Source organism: Equus caballus, chromosome X (assembly GCF_041296265.1).
Source record: "Equus caballus isolate H_3958 breed thoroughbred chromosome X, TB-T2T, whole genome shotgun sequence".
Classification (NCBI taxonomy): Eukaryota; Metazoa; Chordata; class Mammalia; order Perissodactyla; family Equidae; genus Equus; species Equus caballus.
In genome coordinates, this window is record NC_091715.1 from 44,081,223 (window position 1) to 44,096,482 (window position 15,260).

Below are 15,260 nucleotides of genomic sequence, written 5' to 3' on the forward strand. Positions count from 1 at the left end.
ATTAATGGAGGGCCTAAATTTTTGTGTTTATGTTTGTGGGGATGGGAATTGAGTGTAAGAAAAAACCTTCCTTTCTCAGTCTCCCATCTTAGTATAAGTAGACCAGCTCTATTTGCAGATATACTTGATTATGTCTCTTGGCTAAAAGCCAGAATACACTCTTAGGGGTGGATCTTTTCCATTTTTCTTTGAGATCATAAAATTTATGGCACTCTTAGGAGATATTTGATGACTGTAAGGGACATTTTTAAAGGCATTCATTCAGAAATTCCCAAAGCTTCAAAAGTAGAGTTTGATGCCATTTTTAATTGTTTTGGTAGAGCGTGTCATGAGATACTTGATTTGGAAAATGTTGAGATTAACTTACTGCAGAAGTGAGGCTTCAATGCCCCTTTCTTCCAGGGATGTATTATTTTGTTCATTAACTTTTGTTAAAAATAGAAATGACGTCACATTGTTTTCTGTGTTTTAGCCTGGTAACTTTTTTATTGTGCTAGAATTCACATAACATAAAATTTACCATTTGGAGTATACAATTCAGTGGCATTAAGTACCTTCATGATGTTGCACATCTAGTTCCAAACTATTTTCATTACCCCAACAGGAAACCCTGGACCCATTAAGCAGTCACTTCCCATTCTGCTTTCCCCACATCCCCTGTCTACCACTAGTCTGTTGTCTCTATAGCTTTGCCTATTCTGGATATTTCATATAAACGGAATCATATAATACATGGCCTTTTGTGTCTGGCTTCTTTCACTTTGCATGTTTTTTAGGTTCATGTTGTGGCATGTATCGGTACTTCATTCTTTTTTATGGCTGAATTACATTCCATTGTGTGGATATACTACATTTTGTTTATCTGTTTGTCAGTTCATGGACATTTGGGATCTTTCCACCTTTTGGCTTTTGTGAATAATGCTGGTATGAATATTCATGTACAAGTTTTTATTTGAATGCATGTTTTCAGTTTTGGGGAGTATGTACCTAGGAGTGGAATTACTGGGTCATATGGTGATTCTATGTTTAACTTGCTGAGGAACCACCAAAGTGTCTTCCACAGTTGCTGCACCCATTTTACATTCCCACTAGCAGTGTATAATGGTTTGAATTTCTCCACATCCTCACCAACAATTTATTACTTTCTGGGGTTTTTTTTGTTTGTTTGTTTTGTTGTGGGTTTTATGGCCATCCTAGTGGGTATGAAGTGGTATCTCATTGTGGTTTTGATTTCCATTTCTCTAATGACAAATGATGTGGAGCATCTTTTCATGTGCTCATTGGCTATTTGAATTTCTTCTTTGGAGAAATGTCTATTTAAGTCCTTTGCCCATTTTTTAATTTGGTTATCTTTTTATTGTTGAGTTGTAAGTTTTTAAAAAATATATTCTAGATACAAGATCCTGATCAGATATATGATCTGCAAATATTTTCTTCCACTCTGTGAGTTGTCTTTTTACTTTTTTTATGGTGTAGTATCTGTTGATGCGCAAATGTTTTGAAATTTGATGAAGTCCAATTTATCTTTTTTTCCTTTTGTTGCTTGTGCTTTTGGTGTTATATTTAAGAAATCATTACCAAATCTAAGATCATGAAGGTTTACCTCTATATTTTCTTCTATAAGTTTTATAGTTTTAGCTTTAATAGTAGGTTTTTGATCCATTTTGAGTTAATTTTTATATATGGTATGAGGTAAGGGTCCAGCTTCGTTCTTTTTCGTGTGGGTTAACTTGAAGTTTTTAAAACTGTAAAATACATAATACACAATACTATATGTGTATATTAGTTAAATGAAGCTATGTTGTGGTGATTTCTAATCACTCTGGGAAGTTGTGGGGGAGAAATGTTTCTCAATGCATTTTTGAAGGTCATGACTTATATTTGAAATGTGGGGGTATTCTAGAGCTCTTTGAGACTTTCGTGATGAGGCATTTTCCATATGGTAAGCTAGGCAATCATTATGCTAAAGTTACATAAGTGATGTTTTTAATAATGAGTATTTTTTGGTTTTCAAACTGTTTGTATAGGGTGAAATCTTTGCTTAAAACTAGGGGAAAAAAAAGCAGATTTAGTCTGTAATTAACCAGAAATTGCCATTAGATTTATCCTTAAAGCAATCATATCTATGTGTTAAATAGTTTATGATTGTGAGCCAACTTCTTGACCAAAATGTATATCGATCAGTTCCTTGTGGAGACTTTTTATTTGCTTAGGCTATATCACCCATTTATTATCCTATTTGTTTAGGAATAATGTAAGATTATTTTAGTTTAGTTACTTGTAAAAATGAGGATTAAAATTTAGCACAGCAGAATTGGTTGGTAAATCTCAGCCTCTAGTTAAGCATAATTAAAATAGGGACATTAATTTGAAGTTTTTAAAAAACTAGGAGATGTGTTTTAATACAAGAATGAGAAATCTGCTTGATCAGCTCTAAGACCTATGAGGTGATAGTTCACCTCTGATTATACCCCTTCTGTTAATTGTTATTTTGTTACCTTGTTAATTTATCCCTTCTAAAATAACACCTGAGATTTCCTACTATTTAAAAATGTGTGAGTTACTGTTTTTTGTTTCAAAGGGAAAAAAACCCAGGTACATTCCTTGTGAGAAGAGACAGTGTTCCCAAGTGGAAATGTCACTGGAGTAGGAGTCAGCCTGGGTTCTGGTCTTGCCTCAGTATAATCTTGTGAAAGTCTGTAGGCATCTTTTTCCTTATTTGTTACTAAACAAAACAAAAGCCCTACCTATTTTGCAGTGTTTCTTTGCTAATTAAATGAGAAAATATACTTTGTAAATTATACAACTACATATGAAATGCAATGCATTCTGTTAATATATTTTTTGAGTCAAAGTTTCTCAATTGAGAAATGTTTTCCCACCAACTTAAAGCTTTTATGTCTCTACTCATGTGGTAAATTTTAGCAGCAAATGTCTAAACTCATTGATTAATTGGGAGGGGTTGGGTTTTTAGAAAGTGATAGTATGATAGAAAGTATGTTGGATTTAGAGCTAGAAAACCTGGGTTCCAGAATTCTCCCCTTCACTTACTAGCTCTGTGACTTGGGCAAGACGCTAAACTTCTCTGAGCCTTCTAATTTTCAGAATTCTAAAATCTTCTAATTTTCAAAATGCCAAGTAGCTCTCAGGGTTGTTGTTAGGAGTAGTTGAGTTAAATAGAAGAAGTTCTTTTGAAAACCCTAAAGCAAGATTTGATAAACTTTTTCTGTAAAGGATCAGGTAGTAAATATTTTAGATTTTGCGGGCCAAGGAGTCTCTGTTGCATCAACTCAGCTCTACTGCGGTAGCAACCATAGACGATATGTAAATGAATGAGCGTGGCTATGTTCCAATAAAACTATTTATGAACACTGAAATATGAATTTTGAATAATTTTCATGTGTCATGAAATACTATTCTTCTTTTGATTTTTTTTCAACCATTTGAAAATCTTTCTCAGCTCATCTGCTGCACAAAAACAGGCAGTGAGGTGAGTTGGGTTTGGCCTGAGGGCCGTCTGTACTTTGGCAATCACTGTTATAAAAGGTTAGGCAGAGTAAGGTGTTAATTAGGGATGTGAGAGTAGGTGATTGATAAATAGGAATTGCTTAATTTTTATGATGAAAGAATATGGAGGTGGTTTCAACCCCTTTTCTAATTTGGACCCAGGATTATTTTTCACATAAAATGGGCGTCTTTAATTGAGGAAATGACCTTGCTAAAGCAAAACTGGAGGATGAAAGTGAGGAAGAAGATCATTTTAGTGTTATAAACTCACAATGACTGTGATGTGGTTGTGCAGTGTATGTGTTTCTGTGCAAGTCAGGGTTGTATATAGTGTGTGCATGTGGCTCCAAGTCATATGTTACCCCATATTATGAGTAGTTAAGAGTGGACTTAGGAGTCAGATGTCTGGGTTGAATTCTGGCCCTGGTTTTTACTTGCTGTGTGATCTTAGGCAAGTTAACTTAATTTTTTGAGCCTAGTTTCCTCATTTGTAAAATGGGAATAGAAATATTATTTACCTCAAGATTCTTGTGATGGTTACATGAGAAAATGCATGAAAGGGCTTACAGTGCTTGGCACAAAACACTCAATAAGTGTTAACTGAGAATATTCATTTGAATACATGTTGTACATATCTTATTTGTTTTGTCCTTCCTTCAGTTAGTTTAGGAAATTATAATATCCTTAACTAGTTCTTTTGTACAGGTTGTTGATGGACAATTCTGCTTTAAAGTATTAAAATAATATAGAGGTAGATTAAACCTTAAAGTCCCCCTTTACCCAATGTCCTGCCCTCCTGGTGGGTAACCATTGTTAAGAGTTGACTGTGAACTTGTACAGTCCTTTTTCTCTGTATTTACTTGCATATGTATATGCATATACAAATAAAAAACACGTATTTTATGACTTGCTGTTTTCCCAAAGAATATGATTTAGGGCTCTTTTCACGCCAGTATGTCTGTTCACTTCATTCATTTGAGTGGATACATAGTATTTCGTACTACATGCTTCTTTAACCACTAGGATCAGTTTAGAGCATATCCTTCCAGTCTTTTTTTATATGCATCTACACATATATGAATACATTTAGAAATATAAAGTTTTGTGGGTTTTTTTTACATAAATGATATAGAGAAGTAATGTACATGTACTATAACTTGCTTTTCTCACTTAAGAGTGTGTATGTGTAGGAGAGTTTTATACGTCAGTATATATCCATCTCTTATTTTTTAAACAGATGCGTGTTACTACTAAATATAGATGTACTGCTGTTTATTCCATTATTCTCTTACAGATGGATATTTAAGTTCTTTTCAGTTTTTTTGCTCTTTCAAACAATGCTTCAGTAAAAAATCCTTGTACATACATAGTTTTACACGTACAAAAATATTTTTCAAGTAGATTCTAAGAAGTGGAATTGCTAGGTGACAAATATGCACTAGATACTTGGAATTTGCCATATGCAAAGGCTATTCCAGTTTATCTGCCAACAGTGCATGGAGTGTCGAATTTCTCGTACACTTCTCAAAAGTGATATTAACAGATTTTTTTGCTTATCTCTTGGACAAAAAATGATATTAAGTTGTTTGAATTTGCATCTCCCTGCTTCCTAAAGAGTTTGAGCCATCCCCAATCATACGTGTATTGGCCATTTGTATTTCTTCTCACTGATTTTTTTAGTTCTTTATATATTCTAGATATTAATGCTTTGCTATACATGTTGCAAATGTTTGCTCCCAGTCTGTTGCTTATCTTTTAACCTTGTTCATGGTCAAATGGCCAAATGTATTAGCTTTTTTGTTAATGGTCTTGCATTTTGCCTTTTTAAGAAAGCCTTTCTTCAGATTAGAAATATGTTCTGCTGTGTTTTCTTTTAGTAGTTATATAGTTTTGGTTTTTACATTTAGCTCTCTAATCTACCTGGAATTTATTTTTGTTTCTGGTTTTAAGTGGGGCTTTAAATTTCCCCCAAAATGGATAGCCAATTATTCTGACACTAGTTACTATGCTATCTGTTCCTCACACATTTGAAATGCCATCTTTCCCGTGCACTATACTCCCATACATACATGTGTCTGTTTCTGTACTGATTCTTGTTCTCCCTTAGTCCATTTGTCTATTTCTGTGTTGAAACCACATTGTTTATCTTACTCTAGCTATATTATATGTAATATCTGGTAAAGCAAATTCTCCTCGTTCTTTCTCAAGATTTTCTTTGCTTTCCTTGTGCTTTTTTAAAATCAGCTTGTAAATTTGGGACAAAAACATCTCTTTGGGATTTAGATTGGGTTTGCATTGATTTTGGAGTAATCTGGGAGAGGGGAGTTTGTGAAGATGCTGATAATGAGTCTTTCTACCAAAGAAAGGTATATTTTATGTACAGTGCTTCACTAAAATTTTACAGTTTTCTTTATATAAGTCTTGCATATTTCTTCTTGAGTTTATTTCTAGCTGAATATTTTATAGCTTTGTTGCGATTATGACCAGGATAGTTTTTTTTTTTTTTAAATCACAGTGACCTGTCCTTCTGGGGCAGCCATCCCTTCTGACCCCCTCCTGGCGCCACCTTACCCCAGAGCCCTCACCTTAGGATAGTTGTTTTTTAATTACATTTTCTAATTGGTTATTGCTGATGTATAGCAGAATCGTTGATTTCTATTTGTTGATTTTGTCTTTGGCCTTTCTGCTGAACTTTTTTATTAGTTCCTATTATAGTTTTTTAGTTGATTTCCTTGGATTTTCTAGATAGATAATCGTATAGTCTGCAAGTTCTGAGTTTTGTTTCCTACTTTCCAATATTTGTAAGTCTTATTTCCTTAAGTGGTAACAGTGATAATAGAAATTCTTGGCTTATTCCTAACTTTAATTATTGTTTATGTGAAAGATACTTAACCTCACTCATAAGATAAATGCTAATTGAAACCACACAGTTTCCTTTTTTAAACCTATCAGAGTGTTAAAAATCAAAACGTTTGATAACACCTTTTTTCTTGTCAAGGCTGTGGGGTAAAAGACACTCTCGCACATTGCAGGTGGGAGTTTAAATTGGTACAATGACCATGGATGGCAGTTTGGCAGCTTTATATAAAGATGCAGATGTATTATGTGTACTCTTCTGGCTATATTAGTGTACTTCAATAAAAGTTAAATATGCAGATTTCCTTTGATCCAGCTGTCCCATTTCACGGAATTTACATGTATGTGTATACACACACACATATGCAAAATGAAATATTCAGTGTTATCTGTCATAGCAAATAATTGAATACTATATAGATATTAAAAAATAAGAATGAGGAACCTCTGTGTACTGACAGGGAAAAAAATTTCTTAAGTTATTATGACTATTAAAGCAAGCTTGGTATATACTATGCTTCTTTTTGTGTAGAAAGGGAGGGAGAGGGAGAACGTATATTTATGTTGCTTATTTACCCAAAGAAACTCCAGAGGGCTGCACAAGAATCTAATGAGTGGTTGGGGGAGTGGTGGGAACTGAATGGATAGGAAACAGGGTTGGGAGTGAACCTGTCCATTATATATCTCTATCTTTTACTTTTGAATCTTATGATTATATTTTTAAAAACTAAATTAATAATGGTTTCTTGAATTGTTTCAGCTGCTCCAAGGACATTGTTTTCTTTTTCTTGATCTTTCTCTTCTGTGTTAAAGATTTTCGTCAAATGGCTGTCTCCTGATTCTGTTCGTATTTAAGAATGACCTAGTAGAAGGGCTAACTGGGAGTTCTGTGTACCTCGGTAGAGTACACAGCCTACAACTGGTAGGCTTTATTTTGGGGTAACTAGGTAGGAAGCTGGCTGTTACACTTGGACGGCCCAAATGCCAGAGGGCAGAGGCCTTTGCTTTGGGGCACCCTTATTCTTCCCAGTTTGTTGAATTTGGTATTCTGCAGGCAGGGATTTCTTTCTTTCAGGGGGAGAGTTCATCAACTGTATCATAATTCAGACCTTCAGTTAATCCCTGTTTTCAGCTTTTTTCTCACTCTGGCTCTTTTTGGGATCAGTCTTTGCATGTGGAGTCCCTCTGGAGTTTTGCCCCGCAAGTCTGCTCCCTCCTAGGTTGGAACCCTTTCTATTATATACTTTAGATTGGAGCATCCTTTGATTTATGTTTTCAGTCAGTTCTTTCCTGTCTTCTCTCTGTCAGAAATTGTTGAAATCTTGTATTTGCTATGCCATTTTCCATTCATGTCCTTGACTTGTGATGTATACGTTTATGTTCTTTTCCTATCGCTTTTCCAGGGTCTTGAAAAATACAAGAGAGAGAGGGATTCACTTCACCTTCTTGAACCAGAAGTCAACAGTAGTATGTCTTAAACTTTGATAAACTGTAGGCTCCTTGAGGACAAGAACTGACTTTTCTTTTATCCCCAGACGCTGACACAGTACTTGGCACTTGGTAAATGTTTATTCTCATGAATATGCATATGTGTGTGTGAGAGAGAGAATTGCTAACGGAAAATTTACTGTGTAATTTTGATTATTTAAATATGCATTCTTTCAATTGCTGGTTCCCAAATTTGAAGAAATTCTTGAGTCATTGATTGACAAAGTACTGATTGTGTGCTGGGTTTCCCATGGATAGAACCACAAAAAGTTACAGGGGAAAAATTATTTTGAACTTTTAACTCAACTGCTCCAAGCTTATATATCAAACATGTTGAAAGAGTAGATATAGGGTGCAGATTTGTGAGATTTTTCCTATTATTTCAGTCTCTCTAGGAGTGGTTTTGCAGTTGTATTTATACATATTCTTAGGGCTTAGATTGCTGTGTTACCATTTTATGAAGGAAAAAAAATGGTCACACACAGGTTATGATATATAGCTGTTGAACTCAGAAAGAAACTTCAGGTTTAAGGCTTGATTTTTGTGGCCTATTTCACTGAGCTGTGTTTTTGCATTGCTGAATGTAGAAGAGAGATCCTGGTTACTGAAGCATACTCCTTTAGCTATACCAACATGGTTTATTACTGGAAAGCTTTAAAAGAGTATATTATATACATTTTGGCCTTACTAAATAGAGTCTCCTGAAAATCATTTAATGTTTTCTTGAGTATTTTTGATGCTTTAATATGGTGCTTTAATATAGTGCTGCTCCTATGGGTTATTAAGAGGTAGAAAAAAAAGCTTCCATTTATTGATTATTATATTGTGCCAAGCACCATGCTAAGTAGTTTATATGATAATTTTCATATCAATCCTGTGAGATTTCACAAATGAAATTAAGAATGAATGAGGTTAAGTAATTTGCCCCAAATCTCTGAGGAGTGAGAGGCAGAACCAAGATTTGATTCCAGGTTTATACTACTCTAAAGCCTGTGTTCTGAAACTCTGTTTTATGGTCAAGAAGCTATTGGATCTACGATGAAAAGGCCCCGGAAAAGGCTTAGTGAAGGTCTTGGCTTATTTTTTTTTAATTTAGTTCATAATAGTTTAAATCAATGTGAAATTTCAGTTGTACATTATTTCTTGACTGTCACCACATAAGTGCTCACCTTCACCCACTGTGCCCACCCTCCACCCACCTTCCCCTGGTAACCACTGAACTGTTTTCTTTGTCCATGTGTTTGTTTATATTCTACATATGAGTGAAATCATCTGGTATTTGTCTTTCTCAGACTGGCTTATTTTGCTTAGCATAATTCCCTCCAGGTCTTTCCATGTTATTGCAAATGGGATGAATTTGTCCTTTTTATGGCTGAGTAGTATGCCATTGCATATATATATACCACATCTTCTTTATCCAATTATCAGTCGATGGGCACTTGGATTGTTTCCATGTCTTGGCTATTGTCAATAGTGCTGCAATGAACATAGGGGTGCAGAAGTTACTTTGGATTGTTGATTTCAAATTGTTTGGGTAGATACCCAGTAGTGGGATAGCTAGGTCATATGGAAGGTCTATTTTTAGTTTTTTGAGGAATCTCCATACTGTTTTCCACAGTGGCCACACCAGTTTGCATTTCCACCAGCAGTGTATGAGGGTTCCCTTTTCTCCACACCCTCTCCGACATTTGTTATTTTTAGTCTTAGTAATTATAGCCAATTTAACAGGTGTAAGGTGGTATCTTAGTGTAGATTTGATTTGCATTTCCCTAATGATTAGTGATGTTGAACATCTTTTCATGTGTTTATTGGCCATCTGTATATCTTCTTTGGAAAAATGTCTGTTCATATCCTCTACCCATTTTTTGGTTGGGTTGTTTGTTTTTTATCCTTCAGTTGTACGAGTTCCTTATATATTACGGAGATTAACATCCGGTCAGATATATGACTTGCAAATATTTTCTCCCAATTGCTGGGTTATCTCTTTGTTTTGATTCTAGTTTCTTTTGCCTTGCAGAAGCTCTTTAGTCTGATGAATTCCCACTTGTTTATTTTTTCTTTTATTTCCCTTGTCTGAGAAGACATGGTATTTGAAAAGATCCTTTTTAGTTCGATGTCAAAGAGTGTACTACTGATATTATCTCCCAGGAGTTTTATAGTGTCAGGACATATCTTCAAGTCTTTGATACATTTTGAGTTTATTTTTGTGTATGGCATGAAATAGTGGTCTACCTTCATTCTTTTGCATGTGGCTGTCCAGTTTTCCCAACACCATTTATTGAAGAGACTGTCTTTTCTCTATTGTATGTTCTTGGCACCTTTGTCGAAGATTAGCTGTCCGTAGATGTGGGGTTTTATTTGTGGGCTTTCAGTTCTGTTCCATTGATCTGTGTGTCTGTTTTTGTATCAGTACCATGCCATTTTGATCACTATGGCTTTGTAGTACACTTTGAAGTCAGGGATTGTGATACCTCCAGCTTTGTTCTTTTTTCTCAGGATTGCCTTAGCAATTTGGGGTCTTTGGTTGTCCCATGTGAATTTTAGGATTCTTTGCTCTATTTCTGTGAAGAATGTCATTGGGATTCTGATTGGGATTGCGTTGAGTCTTTAGATTGCTTTGGGTGTTATGGAGGTTTTAGCTATGTTTATTCTTCCAATCCATAAGCAAGGAATCTCTTTCCATCTCTTTTGTCATTATCAGTTTCTTTCAGTAATGTCTCATAGTTTTCATTGTATAAGTCCTTCACCTCCTTGGTTAAATTTATTCCTAGGTACTTTATTCTTTTAGTTGCGATTGCAAATGGAATTGTATTCTTGAGTCCCCCCCCTTCACTCTGAGCCTGCATTTGTCTTTTGAGCTGAAATGTGTTTCCTGGAGGCAGCAAATTGTTGGGTCTTGTTCTTTAATCTATCTCACCACTTTGCATCTTTTTATTGGAGAATTCAATCCATTTACGTTTAGTGTGATTATTGCTGTATGGGGGCTCAATGCTGTCATTTTATCACTCGTTTTCCAGTTTCCCTGCATTTCCTTTATTTCTCATCCTGTGTGTTTTGGTCTAGCCCTTGAATTATGTAGTTTTGTTTGATGCTTTTCTTTGGTTTTTCATTATTTATTATCTGTGTCTCTGTTCTGCTTTTTTGTTTAGTGGTTACCCTGAGGTTTGTATTCAGAATCTCGTGTATAAGACAGTCCATTTTCTGGTGGCCTCTTATTTCCTTAGACTAAACCGATTTAGTCCCTTTCCTTCTCCCCTCCTAAGGTGTTTTTCTCATATCTTATTCCAACTTGTGTTGTGAGTTTGTGGTTAAAATAACAAGGTCGTCTTTGTTTTTGGTGTTTTCCTTCACTTTAGCCTAACTCTGTAGTTGAATATTTGCTATCCTTTTCTGATTCTGTCTACCTATTTATCTCCTTACTCTGTGTTCATGACCCCTTTTTCCCTTTTTTTCTTTTTTCGGGTATGAGGGCCTTCTTGAGGATTTCTTGTAGGGAGCGTCTCTTGGCTACAAAGTCCCTTAGCTTTTGTTTGTCTGGGAAAGATTTAATTTCTCCCACATATCTGAAGGATATTTTTGCTGGATAGTTTGTTCTTGGCTGAAGATTTTTGTCTTTTTTTTTCTGGGAGATTAGTCCTGAGCTAACATCTGCTGCCTATCCTCCTCTTTTTTTGCTGAGGAAGACTGGCCCTGAGCTAACATCTGTGCCCATTTTCCTCTACTTTATATGTGGGATGCCTGCCATGGCATGGCTTGCCAAGCAGTGCCATTTCTGCACCCAGGATCCGAACTGGTGAACCCCCTGCCATGGAAGCAGAATGTGCACATTTAAGTGCTGCACTACCAGGCTGGCCCCCAGATTCTTGTCTTTTAAAGATTTCAATATGTCATTTCGTGCTCTCCGAGCTTGGACGGTTTTTGCAGAGGAATCTGCTGAAAGCCTGATAAGAATTCTTTTGTATGTTAGTTTCTTTTGCCTTGCTGCCCTTAGTATTCTTTGTCATTCATTTTTGCCAGTTTTACTACTTTATGCCTTGCAGTAGGTCTTTTTACATTGTCAAATCTAGAAGATCTGGAAGTTTCTTCCACACAGATTTCCCTCTTTCCCTTGATTTGGGAAGTTCTCTGCTATTATTTCTTTGAACACGCTTTCTGCTCCATTCTCCTTCTCTCCTCCTTCTTGAATACCTATAATTCTTATGTTGCATTTCCTCATTGAGTTAGATATTTCTTCGAGACTTTCTTCATTTCTTTTTAGTGTTAGTTCTCTCTTCTCTGTCTGGAGCATTTCAACATGTCTATTTTCGATTATGCTGATACGCTCCTCTGTGATGTGCACTCAAGCATTCAGGGAATCTGTATTATTTTATCTCTTCCCTTGTGTCATCTCTAGTATTTCTGATTGAATCTTCTTTATAGTTTCAATGTCTTTTGTGAAGTAGCTCCTGAACTCGTTGAATTGTTTCTCTACATTCTCTTTTACCTTGTTGAGTTTTTTGATGATAGCTATTTTGAATTCATTGTCATTTAGCTTACATATTTCTCTGTACTCAGGACTGAGTTCTGGGTGCTTGTCGTTTTCTCTCTGGTCTGGAGATTTGATGTAGTGTCTGATGTTGGAAAGTCAGCCCTTTCTCATTCTGATATTATTTGGTTGCAGTTACTACCTATCGCCACTGGGTGGGGGTTGAGAGCCACGTATTCTGAGCCCTCCACTTTCACTCAATATCCCAGGCAGTGGAGCAGCATGGCACAGGACTGGTAGGGGGAGGGGCACTTTCTTCTGTGGGCACTCCGGGCTTTCTTGATTCGCTCTCGCTATCTGGTCTCCTGGGATCTTGGCTTGAGGAGGTTATCCCCCGTGAAAGCTTTTGCCCCATTAGAGGGGCTTCTCTCTAGTCTTCACGGGCCCTAGGGTGTCCTTGGTGATCCTGCACACAAGCACAAACGTCCCCTTCCCGACTCCTTCCCTCACAGATCCTCCTGCGGCAGTGATCGCAGTCTTTAGGGGAGGGAGCGAAGTTGTCTCTTACCCCGTTCCAGCTCCTCTGAGGGGGGCTTCAGCCTCTCTGTACTCCATCATGTGGCTGCGTGTCTCTGATGTTTTTGTATTATGTTAGGGTGTCCTCTGTTGGAGTTTGGATGCCCCTTTTTGTTTGTATATATGTTGTTGTATGTATGTATGTTGTTTGTATGGATGTATGTATGTTTGTTTGTATGTTGGAGGGGAGAGAGTCCCAGGCAAGTTCATTCCATCATGTTGCTGACGTCAGTGATCCTTGGCTTATTTCTTAAAATTTATTTTTCTTATTTGTTGTTTACTCTTCGGCTGCTAGTTATTACATTTTATTTTTGTCAGATCTTTTCCTTTCAGAAGACTGATTCTCAACCTAGGAGACCAGGCTGAAGATAAGGAGAGTGGACAGAATGGGGGTAGGGGAGGTAGAGAGTATAGTTTTAAAAAGGCATATTTGATGTTATGATGGCTTTTATTTTAGTGAAAACATTTTATTTTAAGATTCTTAGGGGCTGGCCCCATGGCCAAGTGCTTAAGTTCACGTGCTCCGCTTTGGTGGCCCAGGGTTTCACCGGTTTGAATCCTGGGTGTGGATGCGGCACCGCTCATCAAGCCATGCTGAGGTGGTATCCCACATGCCACAACTAGAAGGACCCACAACTAAAAATACATAACTATGTACCAGGTGGCTTTGGGGAGAAAAAGGAAAAATGAAATCTTAAAAAAAAAAAAACTATTCTTAAAGAGGGACATCATATTTTATTGAGCTATAATTTATGTACCATAAAATTCACCAGTATAAATGTCAATGATTTCTAGTAAATGTGTAGTTATATAAACTTGATACATTCTAATGTTAGAACATTTCCGTCACTTGTAAAAGATCCCTTATGACAGTTTGCAGTAAGTCCTGTTCCTATGCCCTAGCCCCAGGCAACAACTAGTCTATTTTCTGTCTCTATAGATTTGCATATTCTAGACATTTCATATAAATGGAACCATACTGGATATGGTCTTTTCCTCTGGCTTCTTTCACTTATCATAATGTTTTCAACGTTCATCCTAGTTGTGGGGTATATCAACACGTCATTGCTTTTTATTGCCAAATAATATTCCATTGAGTGGGTATCTCACATTTTGTTTATTCGTCAGTTGATAGTCATTTGGATTGTTTCCATCTTTTGACTATTGTGAATAACGCTGCTATGAACACTTGTGTACAAGATTTTCTGCAGACATATGTTTTCATATCTCTTGGGTAGTGGTGTCATATGGTAAGTCTATGTTTAACTTGTTGAGGAACTGCCAGACTATGTTCCAAACCAGCTGCGCCATTTTACAAGGGAATGTTATGAGGGGTCCATTTTCTCCACATCCTTACCGACACTTGTTACTGTCTTTTTTTTGAGGCAGATTAGCCCTGAGCTAATATCTGCCACCAATCCTCCTCTTTTTTGCTGAGGAAGACTGGCCCTGAGCTAACATCCATGCCCATTTTCCTTTACTTTATATGTGGGACGCCTGCCACAGCATGGATTGCCAAGTGGTGCCATCTTCACACCTGGTATCTGAACTGGCAAACCCCAAGCCACCGAAGTGGAACATGCGAATTTAATCACTGTGCCACCAGGCTGGCCCCATTACTGTCTGTCTTTTTTATTGTGGCCGTCCTCATTGGTATGAAGTAGTGTTTCATTGTGGTTTTGATTTGCATTTTCCTAATGAGTAACAATATGGAAAATATTTTCATGTGTTTATTGGTCATTTCTATACCTTCTTTCGAGAAATGTCTATTTAGATCTTTAGCCCATTGGATTGTTTATCTTTTCATTATTGAATTGTAAGAATTCTTTATATATCCTGAATACTAGTCCCTTATTAGATAGATGATTTGCACATATTTTCTCCAGCCTTTTTGCTTTTCACTTTCTTGATGGCATCCTTAAGCACAAAAGTTTTAAATTTTGTTGAGGTCCAACTTCTCAATTTTCTCTTTTATCACTTGTATTTTTGTTGTTGTATCTGGGAAATCATTGCTTAAACCCGAGTCACTAAGGTTTATTGAAGTGTTCTCTTCCAAGAGTTTTATATTGTTAGCTCTTACATTTAGGTCTATGATCTGCTTTGAATTCATTTCTCATATGGTGTGAGGTAGAGGTCCAACTTCATTCTTTTGTATGTGCATATCCAGTTGTCCAAGAACCTTTTGTTGAAAGACTGTTTTTCCCCATTGAATAGTCTTGGGCTCTTTGTTGAAAATCAATTGACAATAAATGGTAAAGTTTACTTCTAGACTCTCAATTCTATTTCAATGATCTATATATCTGTCCTTATTGTTCATTTCCAATGTAATTCTTTTGTGGTAGGAGGTATTGTTTGATATCAATCCTTT

General features: G+C 36.4%; 1 protein-coding gene across 7 annotated transcripts in view; it reads left to right on the forward strand.

Annotated features, from left to right (window-relative positions):
* The window catches only part of WNK3 (WNK lysine deficient protein kinase 3), a 169,150-nt gene that overhangs the window by 3,544 nt on the left and 150,346 nt on the right, over nucleotides 1-15,260 (forward strand). Inside the window, exon 1 of one of the 7 annotated variants that reach the window (XM_023633603.2) lies at nucleotides 7,767-7,923. The exons of the other annotated variants lie outside the window; for them this stretch is intronic. The gene's annotated coding sequence lies outside the window, so the exon portion shown is untranslated. Of the gene's footprint in view, nucleotides 1-7,766; nucleotides 7,924-15,260 lie in introns of those variants that run through there. 7 annotated transcript variants of the gene reach the window in all.